Source organism: Passer domesticus, unplaced genomic scaffold (genome assembly GCF_036417665.1).
Source record: "Passer domesticus isolate bPasDom1 unplaced genomic scaffold, bPasDom1.hap1 HAP1_SCAFFOLD_130, whole genome shotgun sequence".
NCBI classification, from domain to species: domain Eukaryota; kingdom Metazoa; phylum Chordata; class Aves; order Passeriformes; family Passeridae; genus Passer; species Passer domesticus.
The window spans coordinates 42,841-56,620 of NW_026989922.1; the positions used below are offsets into that span (position 1 = coordinate 42,841).

Sequence of the window (13,780 nt, forward strand, 5' to 3'; positions counted from 1 at the left end):
GCAGAAGGTGGCTGCTGAGGGACAGCCCAGGAGCAGATGCTGCAGCTGCTGCTCCAGCGCTGCTCCACCAGTGTTCCACCAACGGCCGCAGGAGCAGCAGACAAGGGCAGTTGCTACGGGCACAGCCCAAAATTCCATGCAGAACCCCAGGGGAGCCATGGGACAGAAACAGGGACAGGCCACCTTTGCCCCTTCTACTTCTTCTGCTGCAAGTTTGCTCTGAGGAGCTCCCCACTGGGGCTTTTCTCCTCAGTCCTCTGGACATGGAAAAGCAGAGCCAGGACAGCTCTGGCTCTCCTCTGTGCTTCTCTGTAAGGTGCCTGCAGCTGAACAGGCACAGGAGCTGGCTCTGTCCAAGGGTCCATTCCACATTTCCTGCACTGCAGAACCAGGAGGACTGGCTCTCCTCTGGCTCTGAGAGGAGCTAGAGCTTGCAAATCGTTCCATGCAGAACCAAGTGCAAAGCTTTCTCTCCAAGTGGCGGCATTCATCCTGCCCCCTTTCTCAATTGCCTGGTGCCCAATAATGTCACTTGATATTTTCCCTCCTTTGGCCTGCTGAGCTGGTCTCTGACCTCAACACCCCATCCCTGAAACTTGGAGAAACGGGATGTTTCTCAGGGCAGCTGATGGGGAGGGGACACACACACTGGGGCAGTGCACCAGCATAGCTGTAGTCAACAGGTCATGCAGAATTTCTTGGTCTCTCTTCCAGCTCCCTTGAAGAAGGGAGAATGTTCATCTCTACTACTCTGGCATTCCTCTAAGGAAGGAACACCAAGAGAATTTCTTTTCCACACTAATGGCCTTCACCTTTGTTTGAATACTTAGGTGCCAGATATGGCAAAACCCGGCCACTTGTACTGCTTTCCTGCCTAAGGTTTAAGCAAAAGCAAATCTTGCTTCCTTCCCAGCCTGCATGTTACACCCACACCAGCCACCTGCTGGGAAAACATCTGGAATGAGGCCCACTGCAAGGCAGATACTTTGTAGGCTCCAGATCCCACCTGCACTGGCTCCAGCAGGCAAGGGCAAGCTTTGGTCACTTCCCAGAAGCAGCCTGGCCATTCCCCCCTGCCTCGCCCCCTCGCCATCCTCCACAGCCCCTGCTGCCAAAGCTTTGCTAGGCAGAGCCATTTGCTGGGCTCGGTAAAAGAGTGACTTGGATTCTTCTTTGGTGCAAATACCAAAGCTGTGAGAAGTGAGAGGATCAGGTTCACAGCCGCTCTGCTTTAGCTAAGAACATTACTGGAGGCTCAAAGCCTGGTCCTTTAAAGAGAAACTGAATCTGAACTCCTGGTGTCTTTGTAGTGCATGTGGATATTTCTTTTCTAGAATCAGAGAGGTTAGAAAAGTCCTCCAAGGTGCTCAAGTCCATCTGTCCCCCAAAATGAAACAAAATTATGTTGCTGGGCAACCAAAAGGCCTCAACCCACTACTTTTATCCCAGCAAGTACAGTGAGACAAGAGCACTCCTTTAGATCCTGTGCACTGAATTCAGCAAAGCCTTCCCAGCCACTCCCAGCTGAGATGTTCAGGAATCAAAGGAGGAAGCTCCACCATTATTTCATTGGCAGTAATGGGGACACGCCTCTGGAAGTGCTGCCAGCTGAGCCAGGGGCTGGGCCTGGGGGGGACTCATGTGCCCCCATTGCTCTCTCAGGGCAAATGCCGTGTTTCCAACACCAAGGAAATGTAACGAACACTGCCTCAGGGATTTCATACAGACAAAAAGGCAAAATGGAACAAACTTTGGTTTAATGATACAGACAGATCATGTCTCAACAAAGACAAAATGAGAAAGGATGGAGCATGGTGAACACCAAACCTCTTACATGTAATGATAAATAACATACTATTAATCTACTAGTAATCTAACACAACTTATTATCTAATCGTACTAATACATCTTTAATATTACTAATGTATCTTAACTAATAAATTGAGAAATTCCTATCACGTAAACTTAATAGAAGAATAAAGAATCCTAAAATCTTAAAAAGCTATCTTATTTCTTTCTAATCCTCTTGAGGCCTAACTCTTGCTAGTCCTGGACAATTGCGGGGCTAATTTGGCCTTTTCTTCTTGGGGAGAGGCTGTGCATCCTTGCGTGGGCGATGTCTTCTCCTATGCTTCTTCCTCTCCTTGATGGTTTCAAACTCCCTGGAAGACAGGAAACAAATCATCCATTGTTAATTTCATACACACCATGAAGCCAGGTGCCGAGATCTCCATTTTTGAATGAATTTTTGTCTTTTCAGGCTGTGACACCTTTGTAAAGTGATCAGCACTGTGAGTCTGATCTTTCTGGTTTCAATTCTTTGAAATGTCTTCCTCCTTTTGCTTCATCCTAGGTTTAATTGGATCAGCAGAATCAAAGCAAGCTTTGATGCATGTGTTCCTGCTTGTATGAACTGTGTCTTGTTGGGGCATGGCAAGGTTTCACTGGGAATGCTGGGTTTGAACGAAGATGTTTGGGTTCCAAGTGGGCTGTAAGCTTGAGCAGGGCTGCCAGGGGCGATCCTGATCCTGCAAGTGGCCTCAGCTTGCCCTGTGGTGCCTTTGGAAAGGGTCAGCGTGCTTTAGGCCAAAGGGGCAGCTGGGAGCAGAAGGAGGAGGAGCTTGCGCACCGTTGGCACTGCCCGCACGGAAAGGGGCCTCCCGCCGGCTGGGGCGGCTGGCGCGGTTGGCAGCAGGGACACTCCGCGCTGCCAGCCCGCTTGCGGCTTCTCTTCCCGGTCTCCCCAGTCTCCTTCCTGGGAGGCCTTTTCCTCCTCTTCCGTTTGCCCACAGTCTGGAAATCAAAGAATCCTTATAAATGCTTCCTTCATCTCAGAAAGCTGGAATTCACAGCATCCACCCCAAAAATCTATTGGCCTAAGCAAATTCTTCCAAACCCCGCGGAGCTGAGAAAAGGGCTGGATATGGCAGTGGGCTGCAGCAGGCTGCCAACCATGGAGGTTGGAGGAAAATACTCCCCTTCACTACAGCTGTAAGGGGGTGGGATAAACACGTGGCTATCTCTAGTTCTACATGTCTTATTTCTACCTCTCTGCCTAACATGTATTTATCTCTGGTTTTCCTCCCCACATGTCTAGGGTATGCTTTTTACATTCAGTCACACTAGTGAAGACACATGATTACCCATTTTCAGCTACCCAAAATGATCTCTCTCTCTCTCTCTCTCTGTCTCTCTCTGTGAAACAAATTGCTCTTTGCTGGTAAGGAAAGTATTAAAAGTGCCATAGCAGCAGCAGCTGCTTCTTGGGGATACACTGGGGTGCTACAAAAGATCTCTAAAATTTGGCAGCATCTCCATGAAGGCGGCCCAGATGGCTGATGTTAGCAAGCAGTGGGGAATGAAAGGTCTGATTGGAACCTGAGGGTGCCAGCCCTTGAGAAACTGATTTGTAGAGAGTCAAAGCCCATTTTGATGGTGCTGCTGCTTTGTTGGGTCAACGTTATGCTCCAGAATTCCATATTTTAGGGCAGCAGCACAACAAAGCCTTGGGCAGCATCTGCTGCACCTTTCCCAGTACATGGGACTGTGATTGGTGTTACCAGTCACAGCTAGAAGATCTGCCTTCTGATTCCCCAGTGGGAGACAAGCCATACCAACTTGCAGAGCAAGCCAAATAATTGTTGATTAGACACTTCTTTTAGCATGGTGTGTTCTGCCCTTTTAGCTGTCCTGGCAATATAGGCCAAATCAGTGACTAGATTAAAAGGTTGTTGGAATTTTTTAAATGCTCTGACATCAGCAGCCAACTCAGGAATTTGAGGGGTTCCTTCAACAACTTGAACATCCTACTCCCACTTCTGTGTGTTTGGATCTTTCCAAGTGATAACCGATTTGTGTGATTTTCCAGAGCCATCTGTAAAAACTGTGAGGGCTTTAAGAGGAACCTTACCTTTTAGAGAATTTGGGACTAGATGGAATGTTTCTTTTAGTAGCTTGTGTTTTGGATAATGAATAGAGACTTGTCCAGGATAGCTGTCTAAAGCAAACTAAAGGTATCCATTTGTATGTAATAGGGACTCTAATTTGTGTAGCTGAAATGCTACATAAATGTATGTTGGATCATACGCTGCAGGGGTTCGGAGGCGGTTCCTGCCTTTAATGATTAACTGAGCTAAAAGCTCTGGAGGGATTGTAATAGTTTTTTTGGTGTGACAAATATACCCATTCTATAATTAACAATTCATCTGTAGAAGACGGGTCCCACTGAAAAAGTAGTGCCTGGAAATGTGGGGATTTACCAAGAATAGCAAACTGGGAGGTTAGAGAGCGGTCAACGCAGTGTGCTTTTCGAGATGAGATAGCAGGTGCTACCTTTCGCAGCGCGTCGTGGGCATCTGGGGTTAAGATGCACTGGGAGGTCAGGTCATGGCTCCCCTTCAGTAGGCTGAACAAAGGGCACAGCTCTTCTCTCGTGAGTCCAAGCAGTGGTCGGATCCAGGTGATGGAGCCACACAACTGTTGTATGTCCCTTAGCATTTGAGCCTTATCTTTGATGGAGACACTTTAGGGAATAATGGCTGGCTCACTGATTAGGAATCCAAGGTATTTCCATGGGGAGGTCTACTGGGTTTTTCAGGAGCCATATCAAAACCTGCATCTTCAACTGCTGTCATAGTCTTTCTGATCACTGTGTTAAGGTAAGTCTTGTCTTGGGAGCAAATTAAAATGTCGTCCATGTAATGTAGAATTATAGCTTCAGGGAAGGCTTTCCTGATTGGAGATAGAATCCCAGCCACAAACATTTGACATAAAACAGGGGAAGTTTTCATTCCCTGTGGTAATATGATCTAATTATATCCTTTAAAGGGTTCTTGACAGTTGATGATTGGTTTTGAAAATGCTAATTTGGGAGTGCGGGATGGAGAGGGATGTTGAATAAGCAGACTTTGATATCAAGGATTGTGAGCTGCCAGTCCCTGGGAAGCATAGAAGGTGAGGAGAGGCCTGGTTGCAAGGGGCCCATGTCTTCTAAAACATCATTTACTTTCCAAAAGTCTTGTAATAACCTCCATCTGTCTTTGCCAGGTTTTTTATAAAAAGACAGGGGTCAGGGGCTAGTTGATGGTACGATGTGTCCTTTTAATAATTGTTGTCACACTAGGGCGTGGAGTGCTTCTAATTTGTCTTTTGGAAAGGCCCAATGATCCACCCACACAGGATCATACCCACAGGGAGAGATCATACCTTTTCCCACAGATGGACAACAGCCATATTGAGTGGTTTAGTTTTGATTTCTTTTTAATTCCCAAGGTTTCATTTTTCCAACATTGTAATACAGCATCTCTATTCAAATCATTATACTTACCTTGCTTAATTAAATATTTATTAATTTTTCCCCCCCCCATAATATCAGAATGGGACAAAAGCATAGTAAGAACAACAAGCAATTACAGAAATAGAGAATCTTCCCTGAGAATCTCTGAGAACCATGTTAAAACAATGGGAAGAACATCAACTTACTAAAGACCCACAGTTGAAGATTTTGCATTGCATGTTAGAATGGCCAAAGAAGAAATTAAAACAAGGTCTTCACTGGCCGAAGCATGGGTCTACCAGGATGTGGATTTGCAAAGTACTTTACAATTACGTCCAAAATAAATTAAATGCAGACTTGGATTGCAGCATGTGTGGAGGTCTGGTTTAAATATTGGAACATTGAAAAGGAAGTAGAAACAAATTCTCTCTGTAACGATCAATGATAAAGACACAACAAGGAAAACCAGTCAACCAAGGTGGGACCCATTAAATTTCCTCCCCGCTACTGCACCTCCTAACAAACCAGCTGCAATTGCAGCTGAGTCATTGGAGGCTTCAACGAGTCATGTAACTGAGAGGGCTGAAGAAGTTGAAAGTAACAGTGGGACATCAGAAGAAACGTATAATCTACCATCCTCCTCCAGGCAAATTACAAATTCAGCCATGCAGGAAGTTCCATCCAATCAAGAAGGTCCAGGCTTCTTCACTCAAAGGAGAACCCTGGCGGTACAAAAATGTTCTTTCTGCTCCAACAGTAAAGATAAAACAAAGGTGCCACCCCTCAGAGAGGTCCCAATGGGGGATGCACAAGGTGGAATAGGATATGGAAATGCACCCCTCACCTCTTCAGAAGTGAGGCATTTTAGAAAGGAAATGGAGATATCATTCAGTGACCCAGTAGGTTGGTCAGAACAATTTGACCAATTCTTAGGGCCTAGGATTTACCCTTGGGGAAAATGAAATTCAATAATGCAAACCCTTTTCTCTCCACAGGACAGAAAAGTTATTTAGACTTCAGGGATCAATATATGGGACAGAGAACATAATTTAGGACCAACTGGAGAGAAGAAATTACCATTAACAGATCCAGAATGGAACCCTAGCTCAGATGAGGGAAGAAAATGCATAGCAGAATAAAGAACCCGAATTGTAAGGGGAATAAGAGGCAGTCCCCAGAGTTAATAACTTGAAGAAAGCCTTTGGTGATGAACAAGAAAAAGATGAGAGCCCAATTGACTGTATAACTCGCTTAAAGAATAACATCCAATTATATTCAGAAATAGATTTAGATAGTGAAGGAGGGAAGACAATGTTCTAGGTCCACTTTGTGTTACATTCTTGGCCTGACATAAAACGGAAATTAGAGAAATTAGATGCATGGCCAGAAAGAAGTTTAGATGAGTTATTAGCTGAAGCACAGTAAGTTTATGCCAGGTGAAATGAAGAGAAAATGAAGACTAAAGCTAAGATGATGGCTGCTGTCCAAATTCCTAAACCAATTAGGCAGGATGGGGAGAATATTCAATTAAAGAAACCTATTTGCTTTTATTGTAAGAAAGAAGACCATATGCAATCCTGCTGTTTTAAGACATTGAGGGACTTAAGAGATTCTCCAAGTGGAGAATCAACCCTCAGAGAACTGAGGGGGTCAGGGGCTCTTCTTCTTGGGGCACAAAAACCATCTTCAAGAGCCCTTGATAAAATCAAGGATAGGACCCCTAGAACAATGAATGGAATTTTTAGTAGACACAGGAGCAGAGAGATCTTGTGTAATTGAAAAACCAAATGCATGTGCCATAAGCAAAGACACTTTCAATATCTGTGCTGCTAAAGGGGAATCCTTCCCCATTCCCATCATTATGAATGTCACCATAAAGGGTAATGGACTAACCAGAAAAGGGAGATTTGTTTTTCTACCTCCAGCATGTAACAACTTAATTGGTCAGGAATTCCAGATACCTTTGAAAGCTGGAGTTCCACAAGAAGGAAGGATGAAGGTCAAATTGGTTACTTTATCCACACAAGATGAACAACTGATTAATCCTACAGTGTAGGCCCAACCAGGTCGCTGGGATAAAATGAACATTACACCCATTGTAATGAATCTCCTTCCAGACATTAAACCAGCAAAAGTACCCCAGCACCCCCTTACAAAGACCAAAAGGTATGGGCTAAAACCCATAATAACTGAACTGTGACATGATAATATACTAGAGCCATGTACTTCCACATACAACACCCCATTCTTGCTATTAAAAAGCCTGACAATAGTTACAGGCTAGTTCAAGACCTACGTGAAGTAAATAAAAGAGTGCAAGCTGTGTGCCCGTTAGTACAAAACCCTTACACCTTGTTAAGTTATCACCTACACACTCTTGGTTCTCAGTAACTGACCTGAAGGATGCATTTTGGTCATGCCCTGTAGATTCTCCTTCTAGACACCTGTTTGCCTTCACCTGGGAAGATCCAGACACTGGAAGGAAACAGCAGCTGACCAGGACCTGGCTACCCCAAGGGTACACGGAGTTGCCCACACTCTTCGGTCAGGCCTTGGAGAGCCTGTTCATTTCCTTTTCTCCACCCTCAGGAATACAAGTAACACAGTATGTAGATGACATAGTACTCTCCAGAGAGCAAGAACCCACTGTAAAATTAGGCACCATTCAATTACTGAACCATCTAGGAGAGAATGGACTAAGAGTATCTAAATCCAAACTACAATTTGTTAAACCAAAGTAAAATATTTCGCACATGTAATTGGTCATGGTACCGAAAATTGAGTACTGAAAGGATAGAAGGAATTTTAAATTTACAACCTCCACAAAAAAAGAGCGAGGTTAGACAATTATTAGGCTTAAGGAGGTATTGTAGAATATGGATTGATGAATACACACAAAGTATCACAATTTTATATGAAAAATTAACTACATCAGAACCTATTAATTGGACCCAAGAGGATAATAAGAACTTAGAAAATTTAAAGCAAAAGATGATTCAGACCCCAGTTCTCTTTCTTCCTTCACTAGAAGAAGATTTTCACCTATATATTAAACCTATATAGGAATTACTTACGGGGTCTTGGCCCAAGAGTGGTCAGGATTTCATAAACCTGTAGCCTACTTGTCCATATTGTTGGTCCCTCTGTCCCAAGGATGGCAAACATGCATCCAATCAATCGCTGCAGCAGCCATCCTAGTAACAGCCAGCCAAAAACTTACATTTGAGAGAAATCTGATAGAATACATACCACACTCCATCCAAACCATTCTTAAACAACGAGCAGCCGAATGGCTAACAGACTCTCATATTATACAATATGGGAGCACCCTCATCCATTCCACAAATGTAACCCTGAAAACAATTACCCACACCAATCCCGCACAGTTCCTATGTGGAATTCCCCAAAAACAAGATCTCATGCACAACTGCATAGTTTTTATAAACCTGCAAACAAAAATTCAAGAAGACCTCCTAGAGAGCCCATTAGCTGAAGGAGAAATCCTGTTCATCGACGGATCATCAAGAGTAGTAAATGGAAAGAGGTGCTCTGGATACTCCATCAGAGATGGAAAACAACTGTACATGTTAGAAAAGGAAAACTACCACCTTCCTGGTCTGCCCAGGTATGTGAATTAGATGCTTTGGAAAAAGCATTGCACAGACTAAACTATTGGAACCATTTATACAGACTCTAAATATGCATATGGAGTAGTCCACACATTCGGGAAAAGCTGGGCTGAAAGAGGGTTTCTCAGATCTAAGGGCAAAGACATTTTACACAAAGAACTTATATTAAAAATTAGAGGCACTTAAGTTACCGAAAGAAATTGCAATGGTACGTTCTCCAGGTCATCAAAAGGGAACTCTGGAGAAACTAGAGGAAGCATCCTAGCAGACCATGCTGCAAAGGAGGCTGCTTTTGAGGGGGAAGTAAAGGTATACAGATTTTATCCAAGAGACACACACCCGAGAGTACACTGGACAACACTCTTCCCATACCTATTTTTAAAGACAGTGAAAAACAGAAACTCATATCACTAGGTGGAAAGGAAGATTCTGAGGGACGGTGGCATCCTCCTGATGGCCACCAAATGTTAAATAAAGAGCTCACTCGAGAAATTTTACAGAACTTCCACCAAGCCACGCACTGGGGATCTAAAGCTTTAGCAGGTCACTTTCTTCAAAATTTTGGATGTCAGGGAATTGATGAATTAGCTAACCAAATTACCATAGGTTGTATAATTTTCCAAAAAGTCAATAGAAAATTAATGAGGAGAATGAGACCTGGAAGAATTGAAATTGCAATTAGACCCTTCCAAAGTATGCAATTTGATTTCACAGAAATGCCCCATGTCCAAAGATGGAAGTATTTCTTAGTGATTGTAGATCACCTTACCAATGGGGTTGAAGCATTTCCAACTGTTAATGCCACTGCTCAAACAATAAGTAAGGTAATCCTAGAATAGATAGTCCCAAGATATGGAATTATAAATAACATTGATTCAGACCAAGGTACCCATTTTACATCATTAGTATTGCAACAATTGGCTCAATAATTTGGAATAACTTGGAAATTACATACCCCTGGCACCCTCAAAGTTCGGGAAGGGTAGAACGCATGAATCAGACTATTAGAACAACCCGGACCAAACTGATGTTAGAAATGAAGTGGACTTGGATAAAGTGCCTACCCCTTGCCCTTCTCAGAATCCAGAGCTAACCCAGAGCTGACTAAGGCTGTTCCCCATGTGAAATGTTATATAGGCTTCCCTATTTAGCCACCCCACATCAAGTAACTGCCAAAGAGTGAGGAAATAGAAATATGCAAAGGTATATTCAAATGATTGCCCAGAATCTAAAAGACTTAAAGCAGAGAGGTCGTGTACCCCAGAACATTCCTTTAGACTTCTATTTACATAAGATATGCCCCGGAGAGTAGGTACTTATTAAATGCTGGAAGGAACAATCCCTGACTCCATCAGGGGAAGGTCCTTTCCAAGTTCAACTGACCACAGAGACAGCCATCTGAGCACAGGAAAAAGGGTGCACTTCCGTCAGCCGAGTAAAAGGTCCAGTAACACCACCACAAGATAACGAGAAACCTCCATGAACTACTCTCTACAACAGTCCTCCCCGTGTTATCCCTGAAATTATTATATCAATTGTTATTCTCTCACTGTTTTACAGCAGAGAATCTAATGGTTATTGTACTTACTATTTAACAAGTTATTACGAATTTTCAATTCCATTTCTCCACCAGTGAAGAGTATAATTTCCCTGAGAAATTACTTTCCAATAACTATATCTTTTTTTTTTTTTTTTTTTTTTTTAATTTCCTTGGGAGAAACAACATGAATAGAACCAAGGCCAGTTCCAGGTAGGACTTTCCTGCATCCAGGTACACTCCCATGACAACCAAGGGGTCTGAACCCAGTCGAAAAACCAGAGAGCTTGAAAGGTCTGCACCACCTATCAGAGAGTACCACAGCACTTCAATCTTCCCATTGACCCCTAGGGAATGGAAGGTGCGCCCTACTCCTCATACTCTCCCTCTGGATCCTGTAGATCCCCCTTGTCAGAGCCTGCGTCTGCTGCCACCAATGCTAACATACAGTGTACCTGACCAAAGGAAACTCCTGCCTCATAAAACACTCATTCCAGGCACATACTTATGTAAATCCCTTTTGTTATAATATGATGACACTGAGTAGATACTGACAATCAGGCAAAAAACAGTGGATTGGTAGAAATATTGGAAATGCAAACCAGAAAAGGAATGGAGAGTGCCCTGATCAAGAGATTTGGCTATATGTCGAATTTAATTATATAACGAAAAAGAAGGATTTGTTAAAAAGGAAAACTTATGATGTTGATTTGATTCGAGAAATTGTAATAACTGAAAGGGGGAAACAAAAGGGGGACAATCCATTAGCTACCGATAAAAACTTATTTATTGTTTTAGCAGAACAAATTAGTAAAAATCAAAATATAACCAATTGTTGGGTTTGTGGAGGCACCTTCAAATCAGAAGCCTGGCCTCAGCAAGGAGTCAGTACTGGACCCCTCAAATGACTTAAACTAAATTATTTCCCCTCCCAAACTCCAAGAGATCAAGACAATTGGCTATTGAGGGACACAGTTCTTGGAGAAGAATGTATCTGGAGAAAAGGAAAAAGATACACTGAGGAAGTTGTAGAAACTACCTGTAAAAGATATTTACTAACTGAGGATCACAAGACGTGGTGGATACTGAACGAACCAGATACCTTTTGGTCAAAGAAGAAAATCAGAAACAAGAACTGCATATTACATCCCAATGAACAACTTTATTAGTGCTGGGACCTTAAAAGTCAGCCTTATTCAGTATTACCCCAAGTTTCTAAGCATTGGACCTCCACTTTTATCACTCCTTCACATTTTTGGGAGGCCCCCCACGGTTTATACTGGAATTGTGGGCAAAGAGCATATTCTAAACTCCCTTCTCACTGGTGTGGCAATTGTACCTTAGGAGCAATACGACCTAGCCCCTTTCTACTATCAGAAGCAGCTGGAAACCAGCTCGGAGTTCCCCTAGATGATAAATTAAAGAGACAAAAAAGATATGAAATAGGGGGAATGCAACAATGGGGCGAGGAAGAGTGGGCCACCAGAGAGAATTTTAGAAACTTACGGACCTGCCACTTGGGCTCAGGATGGGAGCTGGGGCTATCAAACTCCCATTTACATGCTAAATCGCATTATTGGACTATAAGCCCTGATTCACGTCATATCTAATCAGGCCAAGAGTGCAATTGATTTTTTCAACGCCCAACAGAAGCAAATGAAAACAGCTGTATATCAAAACTCTTTAGCCCTAGATTATTTATTAGCCAAAGAGGGTGGAATATGCGGCAATTTCAACACATCAGACTGTTGTCTGCATATTGATGACCATGGTGAAACTATTACTGAAATTACCCAAAACATCAGAAAGCTTACACATGGTCCAGTCCGGTTTTCCCTCACTACACCTGAATAGTGGAAAAACATGTTCTCTGGGGAGTGGTGGAAGAAAGCCTTAATTATTTTTGGAGTTTCCTTAGTTAGCCTTCTCTTTCTCCCCTGCTTAATCCCATGTTTCATTCATCTAATTACCTCAGTAGTACAAAGCATGTTCGCTAGTCAAAATCTTCAAACGAGCCAACATTCTATGCCTACTGTCAAGAAAATCATAAATCTCAATCCAATCAAAAGCGATAGGAAAACGGGTAAAAAGGCCCAGCAAGTTTAGATTAATTCTAAACAATTAAACACTATCAACAAAGAACTTTTACATTTATGTAAATGCAAAAGCCAACGACTAACATAAGAGAAAGAGGGAGGAACTGTCATTTATAAAATCCCTTACATGGCTTTTGCATTTGTGACTGGTTTATATTTGTAACTGTTAATTAGCTTTTGCATTTATAATTGTTTAAAGTTACTAGTTTGAACAAATAAAAGTGTTCAAATTAATGAAGTAAATAATATAAAATCATTATCAAGTTATACTAGCTATTCAGTAGATCCCAACTGAATGTTTAACAGTCCTGTTAAAATAGGTAGCAAAATAAGAACTATATTATTTTTATAATCCTTTGTTCTTAACCTAATTACATTATTTGTAAATTTATTTATCTCTTTTTAGTAGCCTTATACTTTCAAAGGTCCCAGTGCAGTTTCCTCTCACCAACAACATGCAGCATTTTACAGACAATTTCTAACCCACTCCAGGTTGAACTGGTAACTTGATGCCACAGCAATGGTGCATACTAATGAGAGAGCTTCCCATCAAAAACCTCAGAGATATCATCCCACCCCAGTGACAGCACACTCTGGGAAAGAAGATCTTACCCCATCATCTACTAGCACCAATCACCTGAGACTATGGGGGCGGAACTGCAAGTACAGACTGAGGGGATCGAGAACATCAAAGGGGCAGCCTGGCCTGAAGAGCTGTCTTTGCTGTCTTTTACTGTTCCTGGGACTGTGACTTAGCTACAGCAGGGGACCCCACACTGCAGATTTTGGTCAATATCTCTTTTTAGAGACCTTTTTCCAGATTTGAGGGCAGACTAAGTGCATTCACTGCAATGCCCTCGGGTTCTTGCCTTGGGGCCAAACGCCAGTTCAGCTAGAGATTTCCTCAATCCTTGGGCTTGGGACTTTATCCTTTTTTCTTTCTTTCCTTTCTTCTTTTTCCTTACCTCCCTTTTTGTTTTTCCTCTTTAAATAAACACCCTATTTTTGTTCAAATCGCCAAAGCTGTATCTTTTTACCACATTCAGCAAATTTTCAGACTTCATGCCAGCTCCTCGGAGCAAAGCATGAAATTACTCCACCAAGGCAAGTATGTGTAGTACTCCCTTGTGTTGGCATCAGTTCCCGTGGCAGAACTTGTCTTCCCACTGGACACTCACATGCACCTGAGCCTGTGGAGAAGCCCGGCTCCCTCCCCCTCTGTCCACAGCAACACAGACACTCC

General features: G+C 42.8%; 1 long non-coding RNA gene across 1 annotated transcript; it reads left to right on the forward strand.

Annotated features, from left to right (window-relative positions):
• The first annotated feature begins 7,072 nt into the window (after positions 1-7,072).
• LOC135291830 (uncharacterized) lies at positions 7,073-13,551 on the forward strand. Its single transcript, XR_010354509.1, has 2 exons — positions 7,073-10,802; positions 13,030-13,551. It is a non-coding gene; the product is annotated as an uncharacterized LOC135291830 (long non-coding RNA).
• Positions 13,552-13,780: the final 229 nt, after the last annotated feature.